This window comes from Trichechus manatus, unplaced genomic scaffold (genome assembly GCF_000243295.1).
Source record: "Trichechus manatus latirostris isolate Lorelei unplaced genomic scaffold, TriManLat1.0 scaffold00077, whole genome shotgun sequence".
Classification (NCBI taxonomy): domain Eukaryota; kingdom Metazoa; phylum Chordata; class Mammalia; order Sirenia; family Trichechidae; genus Trichechus; species Trichechus manatus.
Window position 1 is genome coordinate 8559034 of NW_004444013.1, and position 16187 is coordinate 8575220.

At 40.7% G+C, this 16187-nt stretch overlaps 1 protein-coding gene and 1 pseudogene across 2 annotated transcripts in view; one reads left to right on the plus strand and one right to left on the minus strand.

Annotated features, from left to right (window-relative positions):
- LOC101344394 (S-adenosyl-L-methionine-dependent tRNA 4-demethylwyosine synthase) overlaps positions 1 to 16187 on the minus strand; it is a 274405-nt gene that overhangs the window by 105235 nt on the left and 152983 nt on the right. The window lies entirely within an intron of this gene.
- Positions 4482 to 5698, plus strand: LOC101344554 (prostaglandin E synthase 3 pseudogene; annotated as a pseudogene).

The window sequence follows — 16187 nt, forward strand, 5'->3', positions numbered from 1 at the left end:
AAAAAAAAAAAAAAAAGATACAACTACTGGTCTCTTCCCATCCGGAGCAAAGAAGAGTGAAAGACACAAGGAAACAATTAGTGCAAAGTAATAATGGACCAAAGAACCACAGCCTCCACCAGCCTGAGACCAGAAGAACTAGATGGTGATGGCTACCACTAGTGACTGCTCGGATAAGGCTCACAATAGAAGGTCCTGGACAGAGTGGGAGAAAAATGTACAACAAAATTCAAATTCATAAAGAAAGACCAGACTTACTACTATGATAGAGACTGGTGGAACCCCCGAGACTATGGCCCTTAGACACCTTTCAGACTTGGAATTTAACCCACTGCTGGAGATCACCTTTCAGCCAAACAATAGACAGGACTATACAGTGAACAATAACACCCACGGCTCTCAGAACAATCAACTACACGAGACCAAAACGGTAGCATTTGCCCAAAAACAAAGTTCAGAAGGCAGGAAGTGGCAGGAAATATGGATGCATGGAAATGGAGAACCCAGGGAGGAAGTGGGCAGCGTGCTGTCACATTGAGGGGATTGTAACTAATGTCACAAAACAAAATGTATATAAACTGTTGAATGGGAAAATAATTTGCTCTGTCAACTTTCACACAAACCACAATAAAATGTTCAAAAAAAATGTTTTTCCATTATCACCATTTTGAAGAGTTATAATAACAGTCATCATTTGTTAAGTCTCACTCTGTCACAGATCACTCTGATAAGTAGGCAAATAACGTGCACCTTCTACGTTTGTTTGCCAACCAACCCCTTGCTCCGCGAGTTATTTTCATAAGCCCTGCAATGCCATTTTTTTTTTACATGTTGCTGTTGGCTGTTGGCAAATATAGAAGGAGCGCATTATTTGCGTAAAAATACAGTTAATAATAACTCTTTTAACCCTCACATAACCCTATGAGGCAGGCACTCTATTGTCTCCATTTTACTAAGGAGCAAACTGAAGCACAGGGAGGAACATGACACCACAAAGCTGTAAGAGGTGTGGCCAGGATTTAGACACAGGCAGGGTGGCTCCAGAGCCCAAGCTCTTCAGTCACAACGCCATAAACAGAGTGCAACAGACCACAACGAAGGAGCTATCCAGTGTCTTTCTCAGAAAGTTACTTCAACTACTTAACAAGAACACAAGGCCTATTCCAGATCAGCAGCATCTCCCAGTTTTCTCAGTTTAAAAGTACTTCACAATAACCTGAGATCAGGGGGAAGATGTGCACGGGTGAGGGCGTGTGGGCTTCTGTCTGCTGCCAAGACAAGGTCATTGCCAGCAGTGGTTGCGATGCCTCTTTCAGGGAGAACTTACTAATAACTACCCCAATGAAGAAAACACTGGCCCTCCTGACAGGACGCCTGATGACGTGGAGCTTCGTGGATTCCTAGCAGGTACCTCAACAATGTTTTTTAAGGCTGGGCCTCAATCCACACATCTAGACATACATATTTGACAAGGGACTTATCTCCGAAATTTATAGAAAACTTCAACACCTCAACAACAAAAAGACAAACAATCCAATTAAAAAATTGGCAAAGGCGATAAACAGACACTTCACCAAAGAAGAAAGTCAGGCTGCTAACAAACACATGAAGAGATGCTCACAATCATTAGCCATTAGAGAGATGCAAATCAAAGCAACAATGAGATATCATCTCACCCCAGCAACAATGGTGGCAATGATCAAAAAAACAGAAAACAGCAAATGTTGGTGAGGGTGTAGGCAGACTGCAACTCTCATACACTGCTGATGGAGAAGCTGGAGGGTTCAGCCATGGAGGCTAAGTTACCGAAAAACGGTTCCCAGAGGCCTCGTCCAAATTGGCAGTGCAGTGCAGAATTGCTCCACTCCAACTAAGGCTGCATTCCTCAGTGTATGGGCTTGTGAGGGGTCAGCAAAGAGCTCTTTACCATTTCCTGTCAGGTACGCCTACCAAAGGGAGCTCTGGTGGCATAAACGATTAAGCACTCAGCTCCTAACTGAAAGGTTGGCGGTTCAATTCCACCCAGTGGCTCCCTGGGAGAAAGACCTGGCAATCTGCTCCTGTAAACAGCACAGCCAAGAAAATCCTATCGGGCAGTTCCACTCTGTCAAATGGGGTTGCTATGAATGGAAATCGACTCAACAGCACCTAACAACAACTACAGGCCTACCAAATATATTCTAAAGCACAGTTATGAATTTTCTGTAATTCCCCTTAGAAGAGGGAGTCTATTCTTAGAAAAGAAAGACTCTTGAGGACATGTCTAGAATAACCTTTAGTTCTAGCACGTTTCTTTCTATAAAGTGGTGGAGAATGAAGTTTGCTTAAACCAACCAATTCTCAAACAAAAAACTTTTAGGAAAATAAGAAAACAGTAAAACTTGCCATTTTTTTCTAATCACTAACTCAACAGGACAAAGAAGGGTATACTTGTTTCAACAGTCATTCATATTAAGTTTTTCATGATGATCTCACTTTATTATATATTATACCAATATACAATGTATGGACTTACATTTCATGAAATTACAAAGACTACTGTCATAACCTTCACAGTTCATCAAACAGCATTTTGAATTTCACATTATTAATTATAATGATTAAATCTAAAACTATGCTCTTCCTATGAAACAATAGGCAATTTGTAATTTATGAGATTCTTTACATTTGGGTGAAATCACCTTCCAGTGCTAATAATATCTTGGCAAGACAATCATTACAAAATTATATAACTTTAATGTTTTTACAAACTTATGCTGTTTCGTAAAAATTTTTACCTCATCATATTATACAATATAGATAGACATGTATTTTATTGCCCTGGTTCAAAGAATTAAAAAGAGAGGGAAAATGATAAGTTAAGGTAGCAGGACTAATTTCTACCTACTGGACATAGAGTAATGGTTGACAAAATGAAGCACTCTGGAGCCAAATAGGGGTTCAAATACCAGTCTGATCGTTTCATTGGCTGCTGGAGCCTAGCCAAGTTACTTAGCCTATCTAAATTTCCCTTTCCTCATCCGTAAAATGAGAGTAATAATAATATCCTCCTCATAAGAAAGGTGCGAAATAAAACAAATGATGCATACAAAGGACTAACAGTACTAGAACTTAGTAACAGAGCAATAAATGTTAGCCATTTGAGCTATTATTATGAAATACAAGAACTTAGAGTAATAAGGCCCTCTGTAATTATATTTGGTTCTGACTTATCTTTAGTTCTTGAAACTGTAAGCCAACAGTCTCAGCAGGCAGCCCTGAACAGGGCAGTCATCTGACTTAAGGGGCGAACACTCCAGGAACAGTCTGGGCCTGCCATGCCTAGAACTGCCATACCCAGACTTGGATGGGCTGCTGGCCCGCCCCCAGAAGAGTGGCAGCTCTGTTAGGCAGCACGCATCTTAAAGAGAAGGATAGTTAGCTGGAGACCTAAACGTGAACCCTAAGAGCTACGTAAAAAGGTTTTACCATTATAACAACAACAAAAAAAAAACCTCGGTTGGGGTGATGAATATATCTGCACAACTTTGTGACTATATTAAAAATTACTGAATTGTATGTAGAGGGTCAGTATAAGTCGGAATTGACTCGATGGCAATGGTTTGGTTTGATTAGGTTTATGTACACTCTGGAAGGGTGAAATTTATGGCATCTAAATTATATCTCATTTAAAATAAAAAAAAAACGTGGACATAGGACATTTTCTCCCCGTTTTCATGGTTCTGGGGAGTTTCTACCCAGTTGTCAGGGAGGAGGGGGGCTGGGAGGACCCTTGGCAGAATTAAGGATGGCTACCTGGATCTTGACATGCTGTGACGCTGGCAGCTATGCCACCAGTATTCAAATAGCAGCAGGATCACCCCTGGTGGACAGGTTTCAGGTGAGCTTCCAAACTAAGGAAGACTAGGAAGAAGGATCTAGTGGCCTACCTCTGAAAAAAATTAGCCAGTGAAAACCTTACGAATAGCAGTTGAACACCGCTTGATATAGTGCTGGAAGATGAGCCCCTCAGGTTGGAAGGCACTCAAAATACAGCTGGGGAAGAGCTGCCTCCTCAAAGTACGGCAGACCTTAATGACGTGGCTGGAGTCAAGCTTTTGGGACCTTCATCTGCTGATGCGGCATGACTCAAAATGAAAAGAAACAGCTGCAAATATCCATTAATAACAGGAACATGGAATGTATGAAGTATGAATCTAGGAAAATTGGAAATCGTCAGAAATGAAACGGAGGGCCTCACCACCACTCACTAGCACGCACGCAAGTTCATTCTCTGTTCTCGCGACCCTTTTCCTACACTTTCCTCCTCTCTCCGAGCCGCTCTCTCTACGTGGTGCATTCTGGGGACCCAGGCCGAGCCTGCTGCCGCTGTCGCCTGAAGGAAGCGAGAAGAGGCCACGGACCAGACCAGGGAGAAAACCCCGGAGTCGCCACCGGAGAGGAGTCAAATCCCCAGCAGCTGTCGCCAGAGAGGCCCCTCCACCCATTCCCCTGCCCCGTTCACAATGCAGCCTGCTTCTGCAAAGCGGTACGATCGAAGGGACTATGTCTTTATTGAATTTTGTGTTGAAGACAGTAAAGATGTTAATGTAAATTTTGAGAAATCCAAACTTACATTCAGTTGCCTTGGAGGAAGTGATAATTTTAAACATTTAAATGAAATTGATCTTTTTCATTGTATTGATCCAAATGATTCCAAGCATAAAAGAAGGGACAGATCAATCTCATGTTGTTTACAAAAAGGCGAATCTGGCCAGTCATGGCCAAGGTTAACAAAAGAAAGAGCAAAGCTTAATTGGCTTAGTGTGGACTTCAATAATTGGAAAGACTGGGAGGATGATTCAGATGAACACATGTCTAATTCTGACTGTTTCTCTGAGGTGATGGACAACATGGGTGGTGATAAGGATGCAGATTCACCAGAAGTAGGCAGAGCAGATGATGACTCACAAGACAGTGATGATGAAAAAATGCCAGACCTGGAGTAAGGAATATTGTCGTCACCAGAATTTTGAGACAGAAAAATAACTTCTCTGCAAGATTTCAAAACTGAAAGAATTCCTGAGTTGATAGCTCTAAAGGCAGATGCTATTTGTCTCCTTTAACCCATTTTCCAACCTGTTTTTTTAAAAGGCTTCACTAAGGGTTGATAATGTACCATTGCATAGGGGCAGTTTTAAGTCAGCTAAGGCAATAACCTTATGCATAAACTTATTTCCCAGACTTCCATGAAGCTGTTGAGGTCTTAGGCAATTGATACAGCAACTGTAATAAAACATTTCACCTAAGTCTCCTTTACTTCATAATGTAGATACTGACATGATAGGAAGCTCTCAGCTTAGGGAAAGATAATTAAATTTTAGATTTTAGAACTTGGCCTCAAAGTGGCTGAAACAAACTGGCTGACACCTTAAACTGGTAACCTGCTGTTCCTGTGGTGTATCTTCAGGATTGTTCCATTGAAGTTTTATTTTTCAAGAAATTTACTTCACATTATTGTATGTAAGTGATCACCTGTCAGTGTTCCAAATGTATCTTAGCTAAAACTAGTGAATGCCCTAATTTAGATGGTTTTTGAAGCCTGTACATTTGGTACTGTTTGACCCTTAAACTTTTACATCTCTTAGCATGGAGGACAAAGAAAGGCTGTACATTGTTGCTTGAGAGTCTTTACATTTAGACCAAATTTGTATCTTCACTGTCAGTGTGGCAAATGAGTGAAAAAATGTTAATACATTATTGGATTTATTATTATTATTATCATTATCTTTTTTTTTTTTTTGAGTCAGCTTATAACAGGGCTGAAAACCTCAATTTGTGTTCATGACAGTGGGGATTTTTTTTAATAGCTACATTCTTTCTAATAAACTGCTGGAAGACTTTAAAAAAAAAATGAAATGGAACACATAAACATTGATATCCTAGGCATTAAACCCAAAAACCAAACCCACTGTCTTCAAATTAATTCTGACCCATAGCGATCCTAGAGGACAGCACAGAACTGCCCCATAGGGTTTCCAAGGAGCGGCTGGTGGATTTGAACTGCCCACCTTTTGGTTAGCAGCCGTATCAGTTAACTACTGAGCCACCAAGGCTCCTATCCTACACATTAGTGAGCTGAAAGGGACTGGTAAGGGCCATTTTGAATCGGACAATCATATGGTCTACTATGCCAGGAGTGACAAATTGAAGAGGAATGGTGCCACGTTCATCCGCAAAAAGAACATTTCAAGATCTATTCTGAAGTACAGTGCTGTCAGTGATAGGATAATGTCCATATGCCTACAAGGAACACCAGTTAATACAATTATTCATATTTAGGCACCAACCACTAAGGCCAAAGACGAAGAAACTGAAGATTTTTCACCAACTGCTGTAGTCTGAAATTGATCAAACATACAATCAATATGCATTGACAATCACTGGCAATTGGAATGCAAAAGTTGGAAACAAAGAAGGATTGGTAGTTGGAAAATATGGCCTTGATGATAGAAACGACGCCGGAGATCACATGATGGAATGTTGCAAGACATTCTTCACTGCTTCTTCTTCACTGCAAATACCTTTTTTCAACAACATAAACAGTGACTATACATGTGGACCTCGCCAGCTGGAATACACAGGAATCAAATCGACTACATCTGTGGAAAGAGACGATGGAAAAGCTCCATATCATCAGTCAGAACAAGGCCAGGGGCAGACTGCGGAACAGACTATCAATTGCTCACATGCAAGTACAAGTTGAAGTTGAAGAAAATTAGAACAAGTCCACAAGAGCCAAAGCATGACCTTGAGTATATCCCACCTGAATTTAGAGACCATCTAAAGAACAGATTTGACGCACTGAACACTAATGACCAAAGACCAGACGAGTTGTGGAATGACATCAAGGGCATTATACATGAAGAAAGCAGGAGGTCATTAAAAAGACAGGAAAGAAAGAAAAGACCAAGATGGATGTCAGAAGAGACCGTGAAAGTTGCTCTTGAATGTCGAGTAGCTAAAGCAAAAGGAAGAAATAATGAAGTAAGAGAGTTGAACAGAAGATTTCAAAGGGCAGCCTGAGAACACAAAGTGAAGTATTATAATGAAATGTGCAAAGACCTAGAGACAGAAAACCAAAAGGGAAGAAAACAGTTGGTATTTCTCAAGCTGAAAGAACTGAAGAAAAAATACAAGCCTTAGAGAGTCCCTGATGGAGCAAGAGAAAGGTGGGGTACAGAACTCAAATTCTAGTAAAAAGACCAGACTTAATGGTCTGACTGAAACTGGAGGAACCCCGGAAAGCATGGCCCTCGGACTCTCTGTCAACCCAGAACTAAAACAATTTCCGAGCCCAACTCTTCAGACAAATATTGGACTGGACTGTGGGACATAAAATGATACTCATGAAGAGTGTGCTTCTTAACTCAAGTGGATACAAGAGACTAAACAGGCAGCTTCTATCCGGAGGTGAGATGAGAAGGCAGAGAGGGTTTGGAGCTGGTTGAATGGACATGGGAAATCAGGGGTGGAAAGGAGGAGTGTGCTGTCACAGTATAGAGAGAGCAATTACGGTCACATAACAACGTATGTATGAATTTTTGTATAAGAGACTAACTTGAAATGTAAACTTCCACTTAAACTACAACAATAAACAAAACAAAAATACAAGCCTTGAGTTGCAATACTGAAGGATTCTACGGGGAAAATACTGAATGACGCAGGAAGCATCAAAGAAGATGGGAGGAATAAACAGAGGCACCGTACCAAAAAGAACTGCTCGACATTCAACCATTTCAGGAGGTAGCATATGATCAAGAACTGATGGTACTGAAGGAAGAACTACAAGCTACACTGAAGGCAGTGGCGAAAAAATAAGCCTCCCGGATTTGACGGAATTATCAATTGAGATGTTTCAACAAACTGATGCAGCACTGGAAGTGCTCACTGGTCTATGCCAAGAAATTTGGAAGACAGCTGCCTGGCCAACCAACTGGAAGAGATCCATATTTGTGCACATTTCAAAGAAATGTGATCTAACAGAATGCAGAAATTATCTAACAATATCATTAATATCACACGCAAGTAAAATTTTACTGAAGATCATTCAAAAGCGGTTCCAGAAGCACATAGACAGGGAACTGCCAGAAATTCAAGCTGAAATCAGCAGAAGATGTGGAACCAGGAATACCACTGCTGATGTCAGATGGATCTTGGCTGAAAGCAGAGAATACCAGAAAGATGTTTACCTGTGTTTTATTGACTATGGAAAGGTATTCAACTGTGTGGATCATAAAAAATTATGGATAACACTGCGAAGAATCGGAATTCCAGAACACTTAATTGTGCTCATGTGGAACCTGTACTTAGACCAAGAGGCAGTCATTCGAACAGAACAAGGGGATACTGCGTGGTCTGAAATCAGGAAAGGTGTGCGTCAGGGTTGTATCCTTTCACCATACCTATTCAATCTGTATGCTGAGCAAATAATCCAAGAACACAGCATCAGGAGTGGAGAAAGACTCACTAACAACCTGTAATGTGCAAATGACACAACCTTGCTTGCTGAAAGTAAAGTGGACCTGAAGCACTTACTGATGAAGATCAAACACCACAGCCTTCAGTATGGATTACACCTCAACATATAGAAAACAAAAATCCTCACAACTGGACCAATAAGCAACATCATGATAAACAGAGAAAATACTGAAGTTTTCAAGGATTTCATTATACTTGGATCCACAATCAACGCCCATGGAAGCAGCAGTCAAGAAATCAAACGACGCACTGCACTGGGCAAATCTGCTGCAAAAGACCTTTTTAAAGTGTTAAAAAGCAAAGATGTCACTTTAAAGACTAAGGTGCTCCTGAACCAAGTCATGGTGTTTTCAATCGCCTCATATGCATGGGAAAGCTGGATAATGAACTATGAAGACCGAAGCAGAATTGATGCCTTTGAATTATGGTGCTGGCAAAGAATATTGACTATACTATGGACTGCCAAAAGAATGAACAAATCTGTCTTGGAAGAAGTACAACCAGAACGCTCATTAGAAGCGAGGATGGCGAGACTTCATCTCTCATACTTTGGACGTGTAATCAGGATGGCCCAGCCCCTGGAGAAAGACATCATGCTTGGTAAAGTACAGGGTCAGTGAAAAAGAGGAAGACCCTCAATGAGATGGACTGACACAGTGGCTGCAACAATGGGCTCAAGCATAGCAATGATTGTGAGGATGGCGCAGGACCGAGCAGTGTTTTCATTCTGTTGTACACAGGGTCGCTGTGAGTCGGAATCGACTTGATGGCACCTAACAACAACAACACCTGAATGTTTGTCACCTTCAGTTTCCTGGCCTGCAGAAATCTTTTCTGCTTCCCTGACTTCTCTGTAAGGCTGAATGCATTCACCTGCGTAGGCTCACAAAGTTGTTTAGATATACGGCATCCTTTCACAATCTTTTAGTGGCTGCTTATTTTACGTAGCCCAAGGTGGAGGTAATCATTTCGGAACCTGAATACCAGCATGCGTGCATTCTTACATTCACTCTATAAATATTTATTAATGCATACTACAGGCAGGCGAGATCCTATTCCGGGCACGGAGGATTCAGCAGTGAATGAGACAGACCATGCCCCTATTTCATGAGCTTACATTCCAATCAGGGGAGAGACAGACAATGAACAACCATGTCAGGTGGTATTCTGTGCTGCGGGAAAAAGCAAGCAGAGAAGAGGGACAGGAAATGCTGCTGAGTAAGGGGTACTTTTCACAAAGGACAGTCAGGGAATAACTGTCTCATAAGGTGGTATTTGAATGGAGTCCTGAAGAAGAGAGAAAATAAACCATACCAATGTTAGGGAAAGACCGTTAAAGACAAAGAAAGAATCCTAAAAATCTTGAAAAAGGCAACCAATGGGAAAAAATGGGCAAAGTATGGAAAGGTTGTTAAAGACACGGCCAAACACATGTAAAGATGCTCAATCCCACCAATGAGATGAAAGCAAAATGACAGTACAAACAGGTATCAATTCACACCCATCAGACTGGCAAAACTTAAAAAGCTTGACAATATCTAGCATTTGTGAAGATAAGGAATGGAAACGCAAGCACACTAGTCTCCAAGGAATAGCCCCCTAGGAGAGTGCCTAGACAAAACCTGATCAAGTTGAAGGTATGCACATCCTAAACCAAAACCCAAACCCGCTGCCATCAAGTCAATTCCAACTCATAGCAACCCTACAGGTCAGAGCAGAACTGCCCCATACGATTTTCAGAGCTGTAAATTTTTACTGAAGCAGACTGCTGGTAGGTTTTACGGAGCAGCTGTTAGGTTCAAACCGCTGACCTTTTGGTTAGCAGCCGAGCACTCTAACCACTGCACCACCAGGGCTCCTGATGAATATCCTATGACCCAGCAATTTCCACTCCTACATACAAACCCTAAAGAAACTACTGTACATGTATACAAAGAGTAACATTCAATAATGTCCATTACAGAGTTACTATAATAATGAAAACTTCAGAACAACCCAAATGCCAAATGGAGAATGAAAACATTGTGGAATATTTATAGAATGAAATAATACATAACAGTTATTATTTCAAAATGTCTCAAAAACTAAATGCATCAACATGAATAAATATCACAATATTAAACAAAGAAAACAAAGTTGCAGAAGGATACATAGAGTATGATCCTATTATATAAAGTTTTAAAATATAAAAAACAATAGGCTCTACTGTTTATGGAGTTATACATATAAAGTATAAAAACAGCACCGAATGACAAACAACAAATACAGGACAGTGCTCTTCTCTGAAGGAGAGGAAAAGAAATATGATGAGAAAGAGGTTGACAGGAAATGCAACTGAATTCAAAATATTTTATTTCTTAGCTAGATGGTAGTTATATAGGTATTCACCATCGTATTCACTGTATGTTTTTATGTGTCCAAGATACTTAATCATATAAACAAAAATGGAGATCGAGGCCATTTTTCTCTTATTTAGGAGCCCTGGTGGCGTAGGGGTTAAGAGCTAGGCTGCTAACTAAAAGGTCGCCAGTTGAAATCCACCAGCCACTCCTTAGAAACCCTATAGGGTAGTGCTACAGGGTCCCTATAAGTTGGGATGACTCGACCGCAATGGGTTTAGTTTTTTATTATTATTATTAACTCCAAGGAGCCCTGGTGGCACAGTGGTTAAAGCACTCAGCTGCTAACCAAAAAGTTGGTGGTTCAAACTCACCAGTCGCTCTGCAGGAGAAAAATGTGGCAGTGTGCTTCTGTAAAGATTTACAGCCTTGGAACCCTATGGGGCAATTCTACTCTGTCCTACAGGGTCACTATGAGTCAGAACCAACTTGACAGCAGTGGGTTTGGTTTTGGTAATATTAACTCCAAGGAGCCCTGGTGGCACAATGATTAAGCAGGCAGTTCAAAGGTTGGCAGTTTAAACCCACCCAGCATCTCCAAGAGAGAAAGATGTAGTGATTTGCCCCTGTAAAAATTATGTTGTTATTGTTGTGTGCCATCGAGTCAATTCCGACTCATAGCAACCCTATAGGAAAGAATAGAACTGCCCTATAGGGTTTCCAAGGCTGTAAATCTTTATGGAAGCATACTGCCACATCTTTCTTCCACAGAGCCGCTGGTGGGTTTGAACAGCCAAACTCTTGGTTAGCAGCCCAACGTTTAACCACTGTCCCACCAGGACTCTTTCCCATACAAATTACAGCCTCGGAAATCATATAAGGAAGTTCTGCTCTGCCATATAGGATTGCTACGGGTCAAAAATCAACTCAACGGCACCTAATAACAATATTAACTCCATTTTTGAGATGAGAAAACTGAGTCCCTTGCTCAATGTTACGCATCAAGAAGTGACAGCACCAGGATTCAAACCTGGATAGTGTCATTTCAGAACTCCAAGCTCTTAACTACTGACTACACAAGGCAACTTGTTGGGAAGCAACTAAATACACATCAATAGGGGAATGGAACCCAAGGTTGGGGAACATAAATATATAAAGCAGACACTGACAGAATTGAAGTGAGAAATAGATAGTACTACAATAATAGTTGGAGACTTCAATATACCACTTTCAATAGTGGGCAGAACATCTAGAAAGAAGGTCAACAAGGAAACAGAGGACCTGAATGACACTATAAACCAACTACACTTAAGAGACATATATCACTCCAGCCAAACACCACAATATACAATCTACTCCAGTGCACATGGATCATTCTCCAGGATAGACTACATGTTAGGTCACAAAACAAGTCCTGATAAATTTAAAAAGATTAAAATCATACAAAGTATTTTCTGTGACTACACGGAGTCAAGCTAGAAATCAGTAACAGGAAAAAAAAAAACTTGGAAAATACACAAACATATGGAAATTAGATAACATACTATTAAACAACCAATTGGTCAAGGAAGAAATCAAGAAATCACAAATTTCTTAGAGTCAAATGAAAACAAAAGCACAACATACCAAAACTTAATTCCATGCTGCGAAGACAGTACTCAGAGAGAAACTTGTAGCAGTTAAATGCCTACGTGAAGAAAGATCTCAAATCAACTGCTTGACTCAACCACTCTAGGAACTAGAAAAAAAAGAGCAAACTAAGCCTAAACCTACCAGAAAAAGAGAATAACAAAGATCAGAGAATAAATAAATAAATAAAATTGAAACCAGAAAAATAATACAATCAATAAAACCAAAAGTTATTTCTTTGAAAAGATCAATGAAATTAACAAACTTTTAGCTAGATACACAAAGAAAGGAAGAGAAACAATGCAAATAACCAAAATAAAAAAGAACAGCTACATGACTGGGAGAATATCTTTGGAAACCATTTATCCAACAAGAATCAAAAAACCAGAGGCGGGGCCAAGATGGCAGAGTAGTCAGACGCTTCCAGGGTTCCCTCTTACAACAAAGACTTGAAGAAACAAGTGAATTGATTATATATGACAATCTAGGAGCCCTGAACATCAAAGGCAAAGTAGAGGAACCAGACGGAGTGGCGGGGGGGGTAGAGACGTTTCGGAAGCAGCGAGGAGTTGCCAAACCCGACCTGGTGAGAGCCGAAGCCCATCAGCCCAGATCAGCTCGGGGGTGAGCGGTGAGGCAGGCAACCAGTGGTGCTCAGGAGGCGTTTTCCGCACCAGGAGAGACACAGCGGCAGAGAGTCTACTCGACCATCCAGAACCAGTGAGAAGGAACCCTCGATTGACGAAAGATAAGTACTTGCATCCAGCCTATCGCATGGATCGAAAACAGCCCCCTTAGCGAAAAACCTCTCTCCCATTTACCTCCCCACTGGATCTCAGACCAGCTTAAGTAACTGCCAAGTCCCCTGGGCTGGAAGTAGGACCCGGCCTTAGAGAGTGAACAAATTAAGAAACATGGGAAAAACTAACCTGCCGGCTCCCCTAAGTCAGGAACTCAGAGCAGGCATAGCTACATTGCCTAGGCGCAGGCATAAGGGATCCACGGACTTTGAGTGCCTTTCCCCCTGCATAGACTTGTGTGGGCCCATTTCAACAGCGTAGGTCCTCATTACCGCAGTACATCAGGGTATATACCTGAAGTCTAACTTCAACTGTTCCAGCCGTGAAGTGGCAGGTTCGTAACATTTGACACTGCTCTGCTCATTCAGCAGGGTCTTCACCTACCCAAATCAGGGGCTTGAGGACTGGTGGCTCCACCCACACCACCTAGCCACCTGCTACAGGGGGCCAAGAATAAGAGATGCCACGCAGTCCTTACATCCAACAGCACTGGGTGCTCATAGTCTGGCTGCAAAACCCACCCATCTACATGCTCTAGGGAACAGGGACACGCTTTCCTCCTGGACACTCGGGGGTGGCCATCAGCCCCTGCCTTGTTCAGCCTGTGTCCCCCTAATGTAGCTGGAGGCCTGTGCCTACACCAATCACCCATGGCTGTCTAGAACTGTAGGTGATAGCCTGCACCACACACTTGGTGGCCGACTACCTGGACACCTGAGCTGAATCCATACAGGAAGAGTGGGCAGAATCCTGGGATCACATACTTAGTGGCAGGTCTGGCCACCTGGTGGCAGGACATTGAGCTTTAGAGGTGCTGGTGATTGGGCTAGCTCACATGAGCAGCCCGTTTAGGAATATGAAAACAAAACAAAACAAAAAGCTAGGACACAGTAAGCAAACATAAAATAAATAAATATAATAACTTATTGATGGTTCAGAGACAACAGTTAATATCAAATCACATAAAGAGGCAGTCTATGATGGCTTCAACAAGCTTACAAAATAAAGAACCTAGAAATTTTCCAGAACAAGAAAATTTCTTGGAATTACCAGAGGCAGAGTACAAAAGATTAATACACAGAACTCTTCAAGAGAACAGGAAGGAAATTATGCAAAATGCAGAACACACAATAGAGGAACTAAAAAAGATTAGAGAAGAGCATAATGACAAATTTAACAGGCTGCAAGAATCCATAGAGAGACAGCAATCAGAAATCCAAAAGATTAACAATAAAATTTCAGAATTAGAGAACTCAATAGGAAGTCATAGGAGCAGAATTGAGGCAATGGAAATCAGAATTAGTGAGACCGAAGATAAAGCACTTGAAACCAACTTATCTGAGGAAAAATCAAATAAAAGAACTAAAACAACTGAAGAAACCCTAAGAATTATGTGGGACTCTGTCAAGAGGAATAAAATATGACCGACAGGAGCACCAGAACAGGGGGGATAACAGAAAACACAGAGAATTGTTGAAGATTTGTTGACAGAAAACTTCCCTGACATTGTGAAAAATGAGAAGATACCTATCCAAGATGCTCATCGAACCCCACATAAGGTAGATCCAAAAAGAGTCACCAAGACATATTATAATCAAACTTGCCAAAACCAAAGATAAAGAGAGAATTTTAAGAGCAGCTAGGGATAAACAAAAAGTCATCTACAAAGGAAAGTCAATAAGAATAAGCTCAGACTACTCAGCAGAAACCATACAGGCAAGAAGGCAATGGGATGACATATATAAAGCCCTGAAGGAAAAAAACTGCAAGCCAAGAAATATATCCAGCAAAACTGTCTCTCAAATGTGATGGTGAAATTAGGACATTTGCAGATAAACAGAAGTTAAGGGAATTTGTAAAAACCAAACCAAAATTACAAGAAATAATAAAGGGAGTCCTCTGGTTAGAAAATCAATAACAGCAGATAACAACCCAAGACTAGAACACAGGAAAGAGCAACCAGCTATCAACCCAGATAGGGAAGTCACAAAAGTAAATCAAAGCTAGACAAATGAAAATAGGGAAACAGAGATGTCAATATGTAAAAGATGACAACATTAAAACAAAATAGAGGGACTAAAAAATGTAGACATAGATTTTTCATAGGGAGAGGAATTCAAGGCGATATAAAAAAATAAAAGACTGGTATAAACTTAGAAAAATAGGGGTAAATATTAAGGCAACCACAAAGGAAACTAACAGTCCTTTGCATCAATATAAAAAACAAGCAAAATATAAAGACTCAGCAAATACAAAATCAATAACAATGAATAAGATGAAAAGAAAAAACACAAAGAAAAATAACTCAGCACAGAAAAAAAGTGGAACAAAAAACTGCCAACAACACACGAAAAAAGACATCAAAATGACAGAACTAAACCCATATCTAGCAATAATTATGCTGAACGTAAATGGACTAAATGCACCAATAAAGAGACAGAGAGTGGCAGAATGGATTAAAAAAACATGATTCATCTACATGCTGCCTACAAGAGACACACCTCAGACTTAAAGACACAAACAAACTAAAACTCAAAAGATGGAAAAAAATATATCAAACAAACACCACTCAAAAAAGAGCAGGAGTGGCAATATTAATCTCTGACAAAGTAGACTTTAAAGTAAAATCCACCACAAAGGATAAGGAAGGACACTATATAATGATTAAATGGTCAGTACACCAGAGGACATAACTATAATAAATATTTACGCATCCAATGACAGGACTTCAAAATACATAAAACAAACTCTAACAGCATTGAAAAGAGAGATAGACAGCTCCACAATAGTAGTAGGAGACTTCAACACACCACTTTCGGTGAAGGACAGAACATCCAGAAAGAAGCTCAACAAAGACACGGAAGAGCTAAATGCTACAATCAACCAACTTGATCTCACA